This window comes from Falco punctatus, assembly GCF_963210335.1.
Source record: "Falco punctatus genome assembly, chromosome: 2".
Classification (NCBI taxonomy): Eukaryota; Metazoa; Chordata; class Aves; order Falconiformes; family Falconidae; genus Falco; species Falco punctatus.
Window position 1 is genome coordinate 7197903 of NC_137581.1, and position 17634 is coordinate 7215536.

Below are 17634 nucleotides of genomic sequence, written 5' to 3' on the forward strand. Positions count from 1 at the left end.
ATCACCATTTGGATGTAAAATTCCTTAAGATAAATGGTTGTCTTATGTGTGAAGTGTATGCACCTACACAACCAACCTGTGGAAATGACCATACTCTTCACCTTGTATTGCTGAACTTCCACACACAGCTTTGTATTTCCCTTACCTACTATCACGGTTTATAAACTCAGATTTAGACCAGCTTTTCAAGATCTATAAGGAACTTAACCTGAAAAGCAATTCTGCTGTTCTCAGTAAAAACATTCTCAGTTGGCTCCTCTGTAGGATTGGTGCTCCACATAGACAGACTAAGGGAATGGTTTAGTGGTGGACTTGACAGTGTTAAGCTTATGGTTGGACTTGATGATGTTAAAGGTCTTTTCTAACCTAAATGATTCTATGATTCTATGACTATGACTTGTATATAATCCCTGCAAGGCTCTGAAACTTCATACACTGTAAACATGAGAAACAGCATTTTTCCTAGTAATTTTTGTTGGAAAATAGACAATTTAAAAACATGAGGTTTTTATGGCAGTTTCCTAGTCCCCAGACAAATTGCAGTGGTTGCCCACATCTATAAAAAAGCGAACACTGGAAGCATCAGGCATCAGAGAACAGTCTTGCATGACTGAAACCGCCTAACTCCCTTGACTCCAGCTGACCCATGCCACTTTGTATCAGGAGGGATCAGCCTCCAAATATCTCAGTGCATTGTTGGATAGGCCACTCTCTAATGTTCTCACAAACGGTTGACTGAACTCCAAAATTAGAAATAAAATAAAATTTATAAGCTGAAATCAAATATGGGCTCAGAAATTTCCCAAGAGGATTCAAAAGTAACATAGGTGAAGCATCTGTGAGGTTATTTGACCAACAGCTAATCACATTTAAGAAAGACAGTGGAAAGACCAGAGGAAGAAAAAGAAGCAGAGGACCCTCAATAACCCTGAATCAGCTGCTCTGAGCCTTCCAGAGAAGGATTAGACCTGGTGTGAAATCCTCCAAGATGAATCAGCCAGAGAAAGCTCTCTCCCTGGAAAGCTGAGCGAACTGGAAGGGGTTGTTGCCTAAAGCAGGGTAGGACTTGTTATGGGAGGCATGGGAATGGAGCAGAGAAAAATTGAGGACTGTGTAAATTTTAAGTGGGACATTTTAAGTGGGCTGTGGAAAGGTACAAAACTTATTATGGGATGTTTAGAAGAAAGAGCAAAGGTGGGGGAAAGGAGAGAACAGGATGGATCAGGAAGGAGCAAGTGTGCAAAAACAGAGGAAAGAGGGGACAAAAAGGGCAAGCTGCATGTAAAGCAGTTACTGGTATTTTGATCCACCTGATCACAGCAATGTTACAGCTAAACTCTCTTCTTAGCAAGCTGTGTGAGTGTGCTCCCTGTTCCCTGTGTGTGCATGAGCCACTAGCGAAGTTCAGGTTTGCTGGTCCTAGATGATGTCTGCCAGCCATGAGCTTGAAGGGTTTTTAGATGTGAGTGCCATCAACAGGAGGAGGTCAGGGTCTGAGGGACAGCTACCAGACAGACTGACTGACTGTACTGTGGATGTCTGTCCGCATGAGTGTCTGTGTGTATGCACCAAGCAGGCACTCAGACTCACTGCCAGCTGGACCTCTGGACCCAGCCTGTCTCTAGCAGACCAGGAAGACAACTCCCTTGAATCCCAACATCTAACATGGTCTCTAAGAGAATCATTCCTGTACTAGCGCCTCATGCAGCTTACACCACCTTTATGCCCTTTTTTGCATTCTTCAGATGCCCTCCAGTAGACTCCCTAGATGTGAAAGACCATTTGCAGCTGCAGTGGACTGGCACCCAGGTGATTTGGAAATCCACTGGCCATGCAACCTGCAGCCATTGGGAATCCAGGGGGTGGGCAGACTGCCTGGTGCATGTGCCTATGCTCTAGGACATAAACTGGGCTGCTATCCTGTTTGTTGTTGCTACAGCTAGGGATACAAGCAATAGTGCAACAGTTGAAATGAATTCATGTCTCAATATTTTAGCTCTGATGATCCTTACAGACCTCTGTGTTGGTCCTGTCAAAAATGTCAATAGACAATGGTGATCTAAACGTAGTGTACACGGGTCACCTAAAACAGAAAGCAAGGGCTACACAAGGTCAAGTGCGATCTGCCATCCTAATTCATCCTCATAACCTGTGCTATCTTATGTACACTCAATGAGATTTAGATTTTCTGGATTCTTTACCCAAATGTGCCACAAATTTTGTGACATCCTGACTGAAACTCTTGAAGCCTGATATAAAACTCACTGCAACCAATGGAAATCTTTTTGTGTCCCATTTTTCCATTTTTAAGATTAAGATAATAGTTCAGATTTATTTTGTTGATAGTCTTAGCTGTGTAAACTTGTCAAAGATCATGAGAAGATAAGAACCACAGAGCTACAAATGCACAAATAAAATCAGTTATAGAGACCTGCATATTCATACTATCCTATAGAACCAATGAAGCAAAAGCTGGGTAGAAGGAACAGCTTTCCTAAGAATAAAGGGGAGGTGTGGGAGGGGGTGTGTGGGGGAATTCTGCTGGGGAAACAACGCAGAGCAACTTCACACACAAAAAAAATCACAGGACACCATTCCACCCATACCCTTACCAAAATAATGGGGAACTATCCATCCAAGTTTCCTACTGCAAAAAAAAGCACCTGGTATAGCAGATCCACAAGGACACTGGAGTGAAGCACTGAAGTTAAAATGAATAGCTTAATTACCTGCCATAATTTATTGGACATAGACAACTGATTCCATGGATCTCCAAATTTAATTCATGATGACCTTGAAAGGAAGAAACTGTGTGAAGGACTGTCAGACTTTTTTGTTGGTTTTGATTTTTTTTTTTTGTTCCAGAGATAAATTTCCAAAACTTTTCAGGATTTATTAAAAGTTTTTTTCATGATAGAAGAGGAGATAATCCTTCTCAGAGCCTCCAGATGTCCTGATCTGAAGCCCTTCTGTTTAGGAAACCACATGATCCATGTTCACACTCTTTTATTCCCCTTTGAGGATCACAATTAAAAGACATACATTCACTACATAAAAGGTAGTAAAAGACACAGCCTAAAACACTTAACTGTAGACGTCTACTTTTTAGCTCTCTATACCTGAGTTAGTCATCCTGGGTTAGCTTTGTAATAGGTGGAAAGAAACAGGCACTTTATCTTGGTGAGGTATCACATCCTATAGCAATTATCTACAATACCTCAGATGAAAGCACATATTTCCTTCCATTAGCTGCAAAGGCAGTCCAGCCTACCGAGTTCAGTGACTTAGTAGATGTCTACATTTGGTAGTCGTGGTGAATCCTGTGCAGGATTCATAGATGTCTCTGTTGCACCTGGTAACGAACTCACACCTCCCAGGACCCACTTGTGTAATGCACAGCGCTGACTCCTGTGACATTTCAAGATACCATACTTTCCTACTGAAGCAAAGTCGCTTCTCTTCTGAAATAGCTGGGATATCCAACAAGCAGAAAAGTCCATAGAAGAAACACCATGACAGAGAGAAATCTTTTGGGAAGATATTACAGAGATACTCATCTACAAAATGGGTTCTGAAGGAGATCTAGTCCTTCTGATACTTTTTTTTTTTCTGTAGTCTGTTGACTGAGAGGAATTTTAACTAGGGACTCCCCATTTCAGAGCTTGGCAGTCTGAGAAAATTGTCCAGAAAAGCTATTCTGGAGCACAGGGCCAGGGCAACCACGTGAATAAAGAGGTGGAAAGAAACAGTGCCACTATGGTATTTTGTTGACATTTTCTGACCCTCCGTAAATAGAGGCCAGTCAAAATACACAGGTGGATGATTGCTCTTATACACTATCTTCCCTTGTGGACTCCTTATTCCAAAATAAAAACTTCTATTCCTGAAAATTTATTCTGTTCTAGGAGCAAACTACCTGCAATGAAATCATTTTCACTCTGAAACAGGAGTATCCCCATAGTGGTCTGCTCCAGGATTAATCCAGTGGGATAACTGTTCTGCTCATGATCCCCATTCAGCCATTTTCCACTGCGCCTGTGCTGAATAACCTCTCCCCTTCAAATGAAAGCTGGATGGGATTCTCTGATTGCTGACTAAATCTTGTTTTTAGCACAGTGATTCTGCCAGCAAGGAAAACAGACAAATGGTCTGTGATTACATTGGTCACACTTCATATTTTTGTACCCGTCTTCAGTATTTGTGGAGAAAAATGGCTCATATGCAGCCTTCTCAGAGATGCAGCATTCTTCTCATCAGTTAAATATGTTCCCTTGATACAAATGGAGCTTCGGCGACTTGCATCACTTAAGGATCTACCTTTTTGTATTTTGCATGTGTCAAAATAGTGAGAGATTATGTCTGAAATGACTATTTTTCCTGTGCTCAAGGGAGACAGTTTGAAAACTCCTGTGGCTATAGGCTCAGTGAGATCTAAGCAGTTCCCTTTGCAATGGATAAGCACACTTTCAAGAGAATCACCTCTCCGATCCTTCCTTAAATTATTAGTGTTGATTCTTAATAGCTCAGACACATCACAACAGCATTTGTATAATAAGCCTTCTCTGGTTTGAGTGTGTCACGTCCATGCAGGGATCAGCATGATCATCCAGTCTGGGGTCCTGCATAATGATCATCTGCTGAAGAAGTTTCTTTAGTAAGTCCAGCATTCATGGCTGAGCTGCAGCATTGCCTACAGAAAAGTATAAAATCTTGCTTTAAAGACTTCCATACAAATGATCTAACACAGCCTTTAGCAACATATTCCAGTAACTAAGCATTAAAAACATGTGTTTTATTTCTCCAAAATGTTTCTTATGTAATGTTTGGCTGCACTAGGTAGAGACCATGATCAAGGCACAAACAAATTAGCTTTACACCACTACATGGTGTTCTGACTTTCCCTGCAGAAGTTTCCTCATACAAATATCAATTTTTTTCACTGAATCTTCTGTATCAGCATTCCTAGAATTGGCTTAGCTTTACAATTCTCTCCCAACCCCTTGCTATAAATAGCTATGCCTCATATATCATTTAAGGGGAATAAAACATTACTCCTTGCATTCATTTATTTGATTTTACAGCCTTGCTTGTATGTTAATCAAACGCATAAAGTGCTGAGGTGCATAGGTGCCAAGTAAAAGTCAATATTTTACTATGAACCTCATTTATCTACATTAGCCTGAAACAAGGTAGATCTGTAAATTCGGACATTATTGAATTTAATGACAAAGATCAATTACAACATCTTTGACACGACAGGGATTTGTCTGATGAGGGGGGAAAAGCATCACTATTTCCTAAGGGAGCTTATGAATGGTGGCTGGGTGGGACTGTCCATCTCTTCCAGTGGACTGATGCATGTGCATGCTTAAATAATATTAGTTGTATTTGAAATAGAGACCCACGGTTTAAAAGGAGTTTAAAATAGAGCTAAGTTATAGTGATATCTCTGAGGGATTGTTCAGCAGGATTGGCTGGACTACAAAACAAAATAACTAGAAAGTGTCTTCATGGGAGAGATCCACAATTTGGCTGCAAAACTGAAAGCAATTCTGAACTCAGGCTGCTTCTTTCTGTGTCCGGTACACAAATACCAACCACACTGTTGCACCGTGGTAGTGCAGACTGTTAAATACAACAAATCCCCAGAAGCACAAGCACTGCTTTTCTGAAGGAAGCTTGGGAAAACACAGGCAATAACCTCCCCTGATGGAAACTGCTGCATTTCAGTGAAGTCAGCATCTAGAAAGGTGTAACACATCCTACCCATCCTTCAGCCCTGTGCCCTTCCTCCAGCATTGGGTAGGAAGCATTAGTCTCTCCAAGTTGCTAATACACCATTCACCTGGTAAGATGATGGTGTTTGCCAGCAGCTACTTACAGTTTGGCCTGACTGGAATGCAGGTAAGGTTTCCTAAAGGAAAAAGGATTTTTTTCCTCGCTGATACTTCAGACTTCCATCCAAGGGTTGCTGGGTACCATCACAGCCTTTGAACTTACCAGGAAATGAAGTTCAACACATCTCAGGATTGGCCATGTATGTCAATATGTTTTTTTCCAAATCCTGGAAGTCAAGACTTATCGCATCCTTAATGCATACTTCTAATTAGCAGTTAGGCTGAGACTAGTTTTTATGGATCAAGTCTTTAAACACACAAATCCTGTAACCCTGATGGAATTTCATTAGACTGCTTTCGCAAGGACGGGCTACAAAGCTGTATTCTCTATTTCCTCTGGAAAGCCTTAAGTAACTACCAAAAAAAAAAAAAAAAAGCCATGTCACCTGTTAAGAAAACTTCTTTCAGGTTGAATAGAACCTTGAAGTTTGAGAGGTTCTGAAATGAAGCCCTGTAAGACAAATCCATTTTCCTTCCTTTACATTTATCTTATTAAACAGCCCAAAACACCCAACAACCAGCCCAGCTTGAGATGACCTACAGTACACAGCTCAGATGCTGATTCTTCTACATGGAGGAATCCCAGTCAACATTTTTAAAAGGACTGCTACTTCTCACTAATTGTTCATACATTAAGGCCTTGGATTCAGTCCTTCATCCCACATTGCTGCTTGCAAAGATAGCAGTACATATATTGTGTAGCACTGATTTATTACCATGACAGCGAGAGAAAGTGCTTCGTTTAGTTACACCTGCCTTTCGTGAAGGTATTCCAGCACACAGGAACAGCAAGCTTGGATCCTGAATCTGGGTGCACCTTGGCTCAAGCTGACACTGATCTCGTTCCTATTGTATCGAGTGAAATGAAACTGACCAAAAAGCACTTGGCCAGTTTTGAAATGCAACAGGAGCTTCTGGAAATCCAGGTTAGCTCCACCAAGAGAGCAGCTGGCTGCAGTCATGGGTGAAGACAGAAAAAAAACGTAGCAGGAGGGATGTCAGTAAAGCTGAGAATTCGAATGACCATGCAGAGAGTTTCTCCATTCTGTCTGGGGAAGCAAAATATAATCAGGTATGATGAAGAGTTACTACAGCTTCTAAGAGCAGGAATTAAGAACCCACGTGGTTAATTAACTGCACATTGACCAGGCTTAGTAAATTCCATATGCAGTGAGCCAGCAAGCTGCCATGTGTCAGTTGAGACATGTAGCTGTCAAGGTCTACCTGACTGCATGCTATAAAGTGAAACACAGGGTTGTTACCTTCCCATCTGGGACAGAATGAGTTCAGAAATGGTCAGCTACGATGTCTCAAAGTCAAGGCAGGTGAAGTCAACCTCCTGCAGTCCTGTGAACAAACCCTCAAGATCAGTTCACACCTCACTTTCAAGCAACTACACATTCCTCCCACCTTCCCCCAGCTCCAACAGTGAACACATTATTCATTCTATTCTTTCCAGACCTGTGAGAAAAACAGAGAAATTCTGCCCATTGAATAGCAACACCAACAGCACACAAGGTAGAAAACGCCTGCTCCTAGAGAAGCGGTTTTCTTCACTGAGAAAGAGCCATGCTGTGCCCACTTTTGATGTATCTGAGGATTTCAGGCATTTGAAATCTGCTGGCTCTTGTGAATACTCCTGTCAGGGAAGCATCATGGCCTTGTCTTCATCAGAAATTGAGTAATTGCACTTAATGAGCTGTAGATGACAGGACAGTGCGAACAAGAACTAAGGGTTAGGAGCCTTGGTATGCATTGTAGATCAGCAAGTGACAGGACAACACCTGAAGCTGCAGTGTCACATTGTCTGGTGTCCCTTTCACCAGAAAGGGTGACATGTTTCATTTACAATGTGCCCAGTTAGCAGAGATCTAACATTTAATCTGTTCAAACTAATCCAGTTTATTTTGCCCAAAACAGTCTGGGGAACACTTAGCAGGCAACATGAAGAATCAAAAAGCTTTAACTGGAGGAGTGATGAACATCTGAAGTTGTGCAGAAGACACAATCCTATGGAACTATCACACCTGGACCAAGAAAACTATGTTTGGACAATACCTTTGGTTGCCATCCATCAAAAAAGTCCAGAAAATTGCTGTCTGGCTTATGCTATAAATCAGTCCAAACCTTTTCCTTAAGAAGTTGTATGCTAGCTTCTTTATATTCATGTATACAGGAAGGAAGCAGAGAAACTTTAGATGAGATAGATTTAAACTGATGTTAACAAATTTGGGGAAACCAGACTTGGCCATTTGAAGTGTTTAAGAAAAGCCACGCTTGGAGAGACACTCAGACAGTCTAGGTCTCAAATGGGGTTGTGTAACTTAGAGGATTTTACATAACCAAATAGAAATGTCTTCAAAAAAATCCTTACATGGTGATCTACAAAAAGTAATTCTGCTGTGAAGTTAATTTTAAATTCTAAACGCAGATGGAAAGTTAAGCACTAGGATAGCACACACAGAAAAGGTTGGTTTGCTTGCAATTCAGGCCTTTGGCAGGGGATGCCGGTGGGGGAACATGTATCTCTGTGTGTGGCAAGAGGGGGACTGATGCTTCTTTTTGGAACTTTAGAAATGTTCTGTAAGGGTCTAGCAGTAGGTTTATCTGTTGTATTACTAGTTTTGATCCTGAATGTATAGTTCACTGGTTGCCAGTTAATTACATGTCATTAATACATTTATACAGTTTCATCCTGATTACAGTTTAAACTGAACAGACCAGTTTTTCCCCTGAGATTACAATCAGAGCCAGCCTCAACTTCTGACAGGAACAGCTGGTTGTGAATAGGCCAAACCCTGGTATTTTATCTCCATCTGCTGGAGATAAATGTCATTCACTTAATACGTGTCATTTCAGACTCAGCCCTAAATCTTTTGACTTTGTGGACAAAATAATCCTCTCCATAATGATTCAAAGATCTTAAAGGCTGCAAGGACTAGTATGACATCCATGGAACTCAGGTCCCAAAAATTAATCTGAGGAACAAATAGAAATTACACGATCTCCTATATTCTGCTACAATTAATGTATCCTGTCATGGCTAAATCCTTCACTGAACCATAGCCAGGTGCTATCAGATATCACAGTCATGACAAAGGTTTCAAGGCTGTTGGTAAGTGAAATAAAATTGGCAGTGCAAACACCAATTCCTTCTCTACCACTGGAAAAGATCGTGCAAGGTCAGTAAACCAGGCACCACTTTTTACCACCAGAGCAGTCATCACCTCCTTCAGTTGCTCAGAGGGTCTTAAAACTGTTCCTCAAACCTCAGAAAAGCAGCACTACTAAAAAATATATTCTCCCCTTTCCATGCCCCTTGCTGCAACCTAATACCCTTACGGCTTCCCCCAGTCTCACCGTTCCTTCTTTCTCCTCTTGTACCTCCTGTCACACCTAAACACCAGCACTGAGAGCTGGAGAAATGACTGTATGCATCCCACTTAAATTCCAATGTAACTGGGGCTCCTCAGTTAGAAGGCTGTACACCACCAAGATGTCTTCTGAAGGTACTGGCAACAAAGATGCTCTCCCAGAGGAAATTTCTGTCTTAGAGGAGCCACTATCTAGAAAGAACAGAAGGAAACCATGTTTTTAACTTAACTACTTCCTCCAAGTTGTAAAGTTAGATTGAAAAGGCCTCAGTATTCTCTTCTTGGCTTGGTGCTCAACCCAGAGGCAGCAACAAAGGAACTTCTGCAGCCCCCAGTGGGACCTGTTCAGCATGGACGGAATCTGTGGTGCTATCTGAATTTCTCCTGAGCATGTGCAAACTGGGATGCTTCAAATATTTCATATCTAGATGATGAGCTTATTTTCATGGCATCATTTCTGACTCAAGGCTAACTGCCAGCAAATTGCAAGTCCCTCTTTTACAACATGAGGGAATTGGGGTTTCTGAAAGAGCAATCATCCAATTTTATTTTTTTAGCTTGAGCAAAACAGTGCATTTTGTGACCTGTGTCTTGGAAACAACTGAAGTATTCTGGCTGAAACTTTCACATAAAAAAAAAAACAAACAAAAAAAAAAACACACTAAGGCAGGCACTTAGTGAAAAGAACTTTAGTCATAACAGTTAACGTTTGGAAAAGTTGAGAAGCTGCTGAGGAAATGTGATGCTAATGGAAAATTATAATGCAAATTAATTTTTTTAAATATAAAGCAGGGCCACCAATTGCACCTTTGTCCACTGCCTCTGGAATTTGATTTTTTACACAGTTATTTGAACAGACCCAAAAGAACATAGCCAGTCTGCAGTTAAGTTGGGCATTTTGGCTCTTTTTTTCAGCCTCCAAGTAAATATTCAACCTCTGCAGATTTATCTGGTAGTTTTTCCTGATCACTATTTCTGTAAGCAAAATGCTCACTGGCTCCTAAAGGACGAAGATTAATACCATTTGGTCAACAGGACTGAGGAAAGCAGCAACCCTACAAATACAGGCCACTGCCCAGCAGAAAGACAATCAAAAACTCATTCTGAAATTACCTTAGAGTCACTAACCCTGAAACACTCAACATCATATTCCTGCGTGCTCCATTTAGCCTTGCTCTTCCTCTGTCCCATGAGGCAGCCCCTTCTTTACCGCTACATAACCTTACCCTTCCTACCATGTACTTCCACTACCCCAAATGCCCTCATCCCTATTACCTTCTGGCACCCAAGTGTTTCTACACAGGCTCATCCATGCTGTCAAGAAGCAGAGCTCTGAGATACCTCAGCTACACAGAGGAATCAATTCTCAAAACATCCCAGGCTTGTTAAGTGAGGGGAACAGGTCAAGAGTCCATTCTTCACTACCATCTGATCTCACATGGCTGACAAAGAGAGCTTTACCATCTTCCCAGAATGGGAGACACCCACCTATGGGCACATCTGGCTAGTGCCTATCTGACTGCTGACAGCTAGAACTGGCTACAGAGCTGACTGCTCCCCTGCAGAGAATCGGGGGGAAAAGGACCACGGGCAGCTCGCTCAGCCTAGGTCTGGCAGATACGTAGTCAGGCATCTGCAGCTGTCTGAAACACTGTGAACATTAAGAAGAAATTCTCTCCGGTTCCTTCCTCACTTGTAAAGCAGCAGAGGGGAATAAATCTGTCCCTGGAAAAGACAATGCAAAGTTCCAAAGAAGCTGACTTCCTTGTGATCAAAAACATGACAAGAACAATCCAAAATATGGAAAAACTTCTGCACAATAAATGACTACATAGGCTAGGACTCCTCAGGTTGGAAAACATGCAAGTGAAAAAGGATATGACATAGGTTCACGAACTCATTAATGGCCTGGAGATGAGAAAGACAGCAGAAAAATACACTGGCAAACCAAGAGAAAAAGCTATTCAGAGAAGAAAGAAAGGTGAACTACAAAAAATCCCACCACACCACTGTTATTTTTGCAGCTGCAACTAATTTGAAAAGACCAATCTCAAAGTACAAGAAAATCACTCTTTATTCAGGAAAAAAGTTACTTTCACAGCTCTTGCTCATCCAGCATCTACACCTCACCGCACCCCATGCTCGGATACCTGTAGATGCTGCTGGTCAGCGTGTTCAGGCAGGATGCCAGTATTCTGGCGCACCATCCACCCTTGTATTTGTAAAGTTTTGTATCAGTCTGGACTCAACTTGCCTGGGATTTCTTCCTTTTACTCATGCCTCTGCCCCACCCAGGAACAGCTACCTTCGTCTCAGAGGTTCTCTGCACGTAACTGTTTCCTGTGTTGTGCCACTGTTAATATTGAATGGGAAATACTTTCACCTATTGCACGCAGGGAACGAGCCTTCTTCACGTGACCTTCTTTTACGTAGATGGCAGTAAGGCACAGGTCTTAGTAGGGGCTCAAGTGGAGATCAAAGTGTCACAAGTATGTTCTAGGGCAACATCATAGCCAGACTGAGATTACCTTTTGGCAGGAGGAGCAGCAATAGCTCTGCTGCTGTCCTTGCATGGAAAGCTCAGTAAGTTTTAGGCAAATGCTAAAGGATTAGGTTTATACACACACACACACACACCCCAAACCAAAAAACAAAAACAAAGAAAACAAAAAACCCCACCCTCATGCCTCAGCAAGAGTGCATGAGAGCCCTGCTGAGATCAGGCCTGCAAGGTGGGCTGGTCCTGCACCTTTTAGACATGGTGTAATCTCAGAGGCCTGTAATGTGAGATGAGCTGTTGCCTAATTAGCAGATTTCTTGTGCCTCAATGACTGCACTGCAGATCTTGGTCACCCTCTGCTAATTTGCAACATCTCAAGCCTTAAAACACTTTATTTCATTCCAGTTCATCAGGGCCCACTGGAGAAGTACCTGCCAAGTGGAGAACTCACTTGCAAAGGTTCACATCCAAAATGAGGCCCTGGACTTGGCAGTTCTGCACTACTACCTCAACGCTCCTCACACCTGGGCTTCTTACTAAATCCAAGAGGTGAATCAGACAGAAATACTTATTCCATTATGCCTGTACAAGTAACAGTGGATTAGCACCGGGACTTTTCATAGATCTTGCTCTTATAATTCCCACACATAGACACATTGTAAAGCACAGGTTGCTTACACCATCTGGTCATAGGCACCAGTTTTTATTTTGTGGTTTTTTAAGGTTTTAGCATTTGAAAAGGCAGCACCACCCTTTGCTAACAGCTCTACTACTGCAAAGTAGGCAACAAAAGCAACCCTGAGAACATTCCCGATGAGAGGCCTCTATCGTGCACCACAGGTGCAGTGCCCTGGGCCTGGCAAGGCTGTGGTGGGGTGGCTGAGGACCTGCCCAACGGCAGCAGCTGTCCACCAGAGCTGAGCCTGGCGACAGAAAAGACCCCAACACTGGTTCCCTGCCCGTGGCAAGACAATTGGAACTAGATGATCTTTAAGCTCCCTTCCAACGCAAAACAGTCTATGATTTCCTACAGAGATGGATCTAATCACAGTTTTCAGAGCCCAGAACATCACACTGCCACAGTAAAAACGGGAAAGTTTTACAGAGATTTGTAACAGAAATAGTAAAACAGGAATGATTAAGAACGACACATGGATGAAAATACCTGTGTAAACACCAGAAGAAACAGCAGAAGATTTGAAAGACCACCTTCTATAGAAAGTGCAAAAAATTCCAGTCAAATTGAGGAGTGATTTGTTTCCATCTAGCCCAGACAGCCAGTGCTGATACCCAAGCAAAGATGAGCAATGAAGTATAGGAGATTCCCTTGGTCAAGACAACATGGGTGCAGTTCAACAATTCTTGCACTAACTTGGGAGACAACTGCCCGGTAATCAGAGACTGAAACTCAATCCTTGTATCCTGAGTATACAAGGTGCTGCCAGGTCACAAACAACTCCACTGTCACCCTCACTCACATGGCAGAAGAGGGCTACAGCCTTCTGTGCCAGCAGCCTTGGTGAAGAACCCCAGTCAGGCTTTGCCTTGAATGGTTGTTTTGGACAGCTTCAAGGAGAACCAAAACCTGCTGTCCCTCGGCTGAGGCTCAGCTCATCCACTGCACAGTGCTGGCCCTAACACTGCCCCTTGAGCAGAGAACTCTGTAGAGGAATGAAGCTGGGTTAATTAGCATTGATAATATACAACTGTGGGCTGGCTTCAGGGGCGGCGGGTTGGCTGATGTAGACAAGGTGCAGGTGTGGCTGGTTAAGTTAAGGGGTTGAGAGCCAATGAAGAGAGAACAGCTGAGGAATAAGTAAGAGAAGAGAGAGCGTGTCTTGGATGAGGTGAGGACAAGACAGCAGAGGGACTGTATGGAGAGTAAGCTGGTATGAGGTGGTTAAAGACCTTGTTGCAGCTTGATAGTTTGGAGAATGTTGTGACAGAACTCTCACCCCAAAAGACTTCCTTTGACCACAGTATTTTTGAAAAAACTTAGGGCAAACCCATCATTAAGCATCTCCAAATAAGGCCAAAGTGGATTAAAAAGGACAGGAATTAAAAAAAAAAAAAAAAAAAAGGTGGATTAAAAAGGGATATTTCTGCACCTCCTGCCCAAGAGAACAACTGGGTGAATCCTGTATTTGGTGAAGGAGGGAGGGGGGTGTTGCTTATTTTTTAAGTATGTAACCAAAACCTCATATGACAGAGAACAAAGTGTAGGAAGAGGTAAACGTTATTATTCAAGCCTGAACACTAAGTTTTATTGCAAGTCTTTTTTTTTTTTTTGTGTGTGTGTGTGAAAATAAGACTTGAAACTCAGCAGAACTGCTGTCAACATTGGAATAATCTCTTTCTTAAGCCTCTAGCTCACCTTGGTTTTTTTCTAGACAGAGATTAGATTGAGGCTCTATCATCATGCAGTACCATAGAGTACTGATGTTTGTACCCCCCTGACCTGAACAGGGCAATGTGTACCTGCGACTTTAAGCCTAGGATAAGTTTCAGTTATGAACATTGTTTGCACAGAGGCACTTAAGAGTTATGGTTTCATCCAAATTATATCTATGCGTTAAATAATCAGGAATACCAAGCCCAGAGCTCAGTGATTTATGCTCTTTGCACCTTTGGTGGATTAATGCCACTGCCTTTCTTCAGGTCTTTTTTAGAGCTAGCAACCTTGGTTTTGAGACTATTGCAACATGCCTACCTATCCCTCCTTCGCTATGGAAAAGAAGACACCATCCCGCCTCTTTTTATCCACTGATTCATTCAGGCTGTGGAAGAGCTGATTTTTATTGATTTTTTTTCTCCTGCCAGTTTCTTATCAGCCATTTCGTCTTTCTCAAACAGCTTGTGATGAGCCACTCCCGACCTCTGGCACTGTCCCAGGCCTCACCTTAACCCGTACTGAACCCACATAGCTTTATTCTAGTTACAACCTCACAGAGGTTCTCTGATACCACCCACTTCCTACATTTAGCTTAAAGCACAATGCTTTATTAAACTTCCCCTTGCCATCAGTCAGCACTGCCGCCTGGAACCACCAGGCTCTCGCATCCCCTGCCTGAGAGGCAAACGCGGTGCGGCCCCACCCGGACACGGCGGCAGCCCCCGCCGGAACGCCGTGAGCCGGCGCTGCGAGCGGACTGCAACTCCCAGGGCGCACCGCGCCTGCGAGGGCGGTGGCCGCGCCGGGGCGGGAACGGCCGCCCCGCAGAGGACGCCGCGGGGCCTGACGGGAGGTGTAGTCCACTGTCCCGCCGCGGGGGCCCGGGTTCGCCTCCGCCCGGGGCGGGCGCGGAAGGCAGGCTGGCACCGGCGGCCGGGGCTCTCCTCAAGCCGAAGCGCTTTGTCCTCGCTCTGCCACAGCTCTGCCCTCCCAGCCACCGTGCCGCACTTTTAACGCTACAGTTATTTTCATAGCGCCGAAGTGCACCAAGGAAAAAGTCTTCAACTTTCCATTTCCCTGAAGGGAGGTGTCAAACACAATCCTGAGGAAAGACAGGAGGCAGTAACGAACAAGAAGCATTCGTTGCTGGTTTTTTTCAATTTTACATAGATATGGCTTGTCAGTCACATAGACACTCTTGCGTATGACAGACAGGCTGGCATAAGCTGAGCTGCCCCTCTCGGTAATTCACCGTGATATGTGCTGGCCTTGGGCAGGAGCAAGCAGCCCTGCCTGCCATCCCTGCAGCACGCCGGCCTCACTTCCAGAGAGGCTGGTCCCCTGCACCGTGCGGGTGGATCGGGGACAGGCTAACCGCCGCCGCGGGTGGATCAGGGACAGGCTAACCCCCGCCGCGGGTGGATCCGGGACAGGCTAACCCCCGCCGCGGGTGGATCCAGGACAGGCTAACCCCCACCGCGCCCAGGCACCAGACTGCTGGGGGTAGGTCGGCCGCCTCATCGCTGTCCCTTGTCTCTTCCCCAGGGGCAGGTCTCGGGTTTATAACAAGGAGTTGCCAGCCTTCGTTGGGTGTGGGAGGTCCCTTAGAGGAAGTACTCGGGCAGAATCTGGCCATTTCATCTCACTCCCAAAGCTGGTAATGCCCTTAGTGTGATAGTTTTTAATTTGAATGTGGTAACTGATTTTGCCAGGAATATAATGAGATCATTTCTCTGGTGAACTGCTCCATGGGTATGACCACAGTGATAAATAGGCAGGAGAAGGATCTTGGTGTGGTCTGTAGTCAAGTGGAGACCCTGCTTAGCACCAAATTAAAAGATACTAAAAGGGCCCCAAATCTCAAGGGGTGCCTCTCCGTGCTTGAGCCTCAGCTACCGACCTGGAGTCAGCCAATTAAAACAACCTTAATCTTTCTTAAACAAAATGTCTCATCATGGTAGTAGTTAGTGGTGGTGGTTCTTGTGAGTCCGCCTTTCCCAAGGCATCCAGTGAAGAGAGGAATCATCTGCCTGACCCTGATAAAAATTTTTTTTTCTCCCAGGTTTGGATCAGGGATCAGGAGCCCTCGCTGCTCTCCTGACCCCTCGCTGCTCTCCTGAGAGCAAGCTCCAAGCCTGCATCTCCACTGAAGCAGCAGACATTCTGCCTCTATACTTCATATGAAACACCTAGATGTTAATCTTTACACTTTGTGTAGGTGATGGCAAGAGTTGGTTTCCAGCTTCTGCTTCAAACATTGGATATTCTTCAAAGCTTAAATAGCTTACGGGCTGCTTTCAGCACTAGCAAGACCTGAAGGTACAAAGCATATGCCTAGAAAAAGAGTAATGGGCATCTACTGCACATGGGGAAAAAATGCATTAAAGCAGTAACATTCTTTTGAAAAGCTTGTCATTAACTTAAATATCTGCAACGATGCTACTCATTTGGGCTTTTAAACTTCAGAGAAGCAGTTTTTTTAAAATAAAGCAAAAGGCAATATGGCACCTCCTTTTTATGGAGATTAGTATCTGTGCATAGTGCCTTTGAGGTAGTCCTTGCACGTTTGATTAATTTGTTGATTAGTGGACAAAGTTTTAAAGAATTACACTGTATAAATGGATCATTACTTTCCATTCTATTTCTCTTCTGATCTTGTGAGTGACTGGGTCACTGCCGACCATAATAATGTGGGAGCTTTGGGCTTCTGTATCTGCTTAATTAATCCTGTTCTGAAAAGACATTGCATAAACTGGAACTACAGACTGTATTTTCCCTTACAGGAAGTCCTCATCTATGTCTCCCTGTTAATTCGCTCCTGGCTTATTAATCTTGTTCTGTGTTGTACGTTGTGACCCAGCTATCACAGGAGGGATGTGATCATACAGAATTGCTTTGTGGTAGGGTGCTGCCTTGGGGATTCAGAGTAACGGGTTCAAACCACCTCAAACTGAGGAGAACCTAGAAACCGTATCTCCTGTTTCTGAACAAGTGGGCTACCCTGCAGGCTGCTGGACTGGCTGTCTTGCTTTCCCTTCTTCCCTCCCTTGCTCAGGGAGGATTTGAGCACCTGAGAAGTGCCCTTAGCATGTTGAATCCCAGACAAATAAAGGAATTACTGCTACAGAGGGCCATTCAGACTCACCCCTGTACACAGGGTTCTCTGTTTATGGGCTCAAGGCAGAGCATCAAACCCTCCTGGAAAGGCTGACCTTGTGCAATCATTAAAGAGATGTGGGAATGCCAGCAGAGCCTGTTACCTCGGTGTAGCCTAAGAAGCTTGCAGATCAGCTTAGGGCTCTGGATACCTGATCTCTTCCCCTTCTTTTTACGCGTTATTACTCTTCTACTTGGCTCCTTCTGCAATATATGAGTCTGTTTCATAACCATCCAAGAGGAGGTAATATTTCAACTTCCATTTTCATGATCACTTTCCTGCTGGTGTCAAAACGCGGTCAGGAGACATTACTT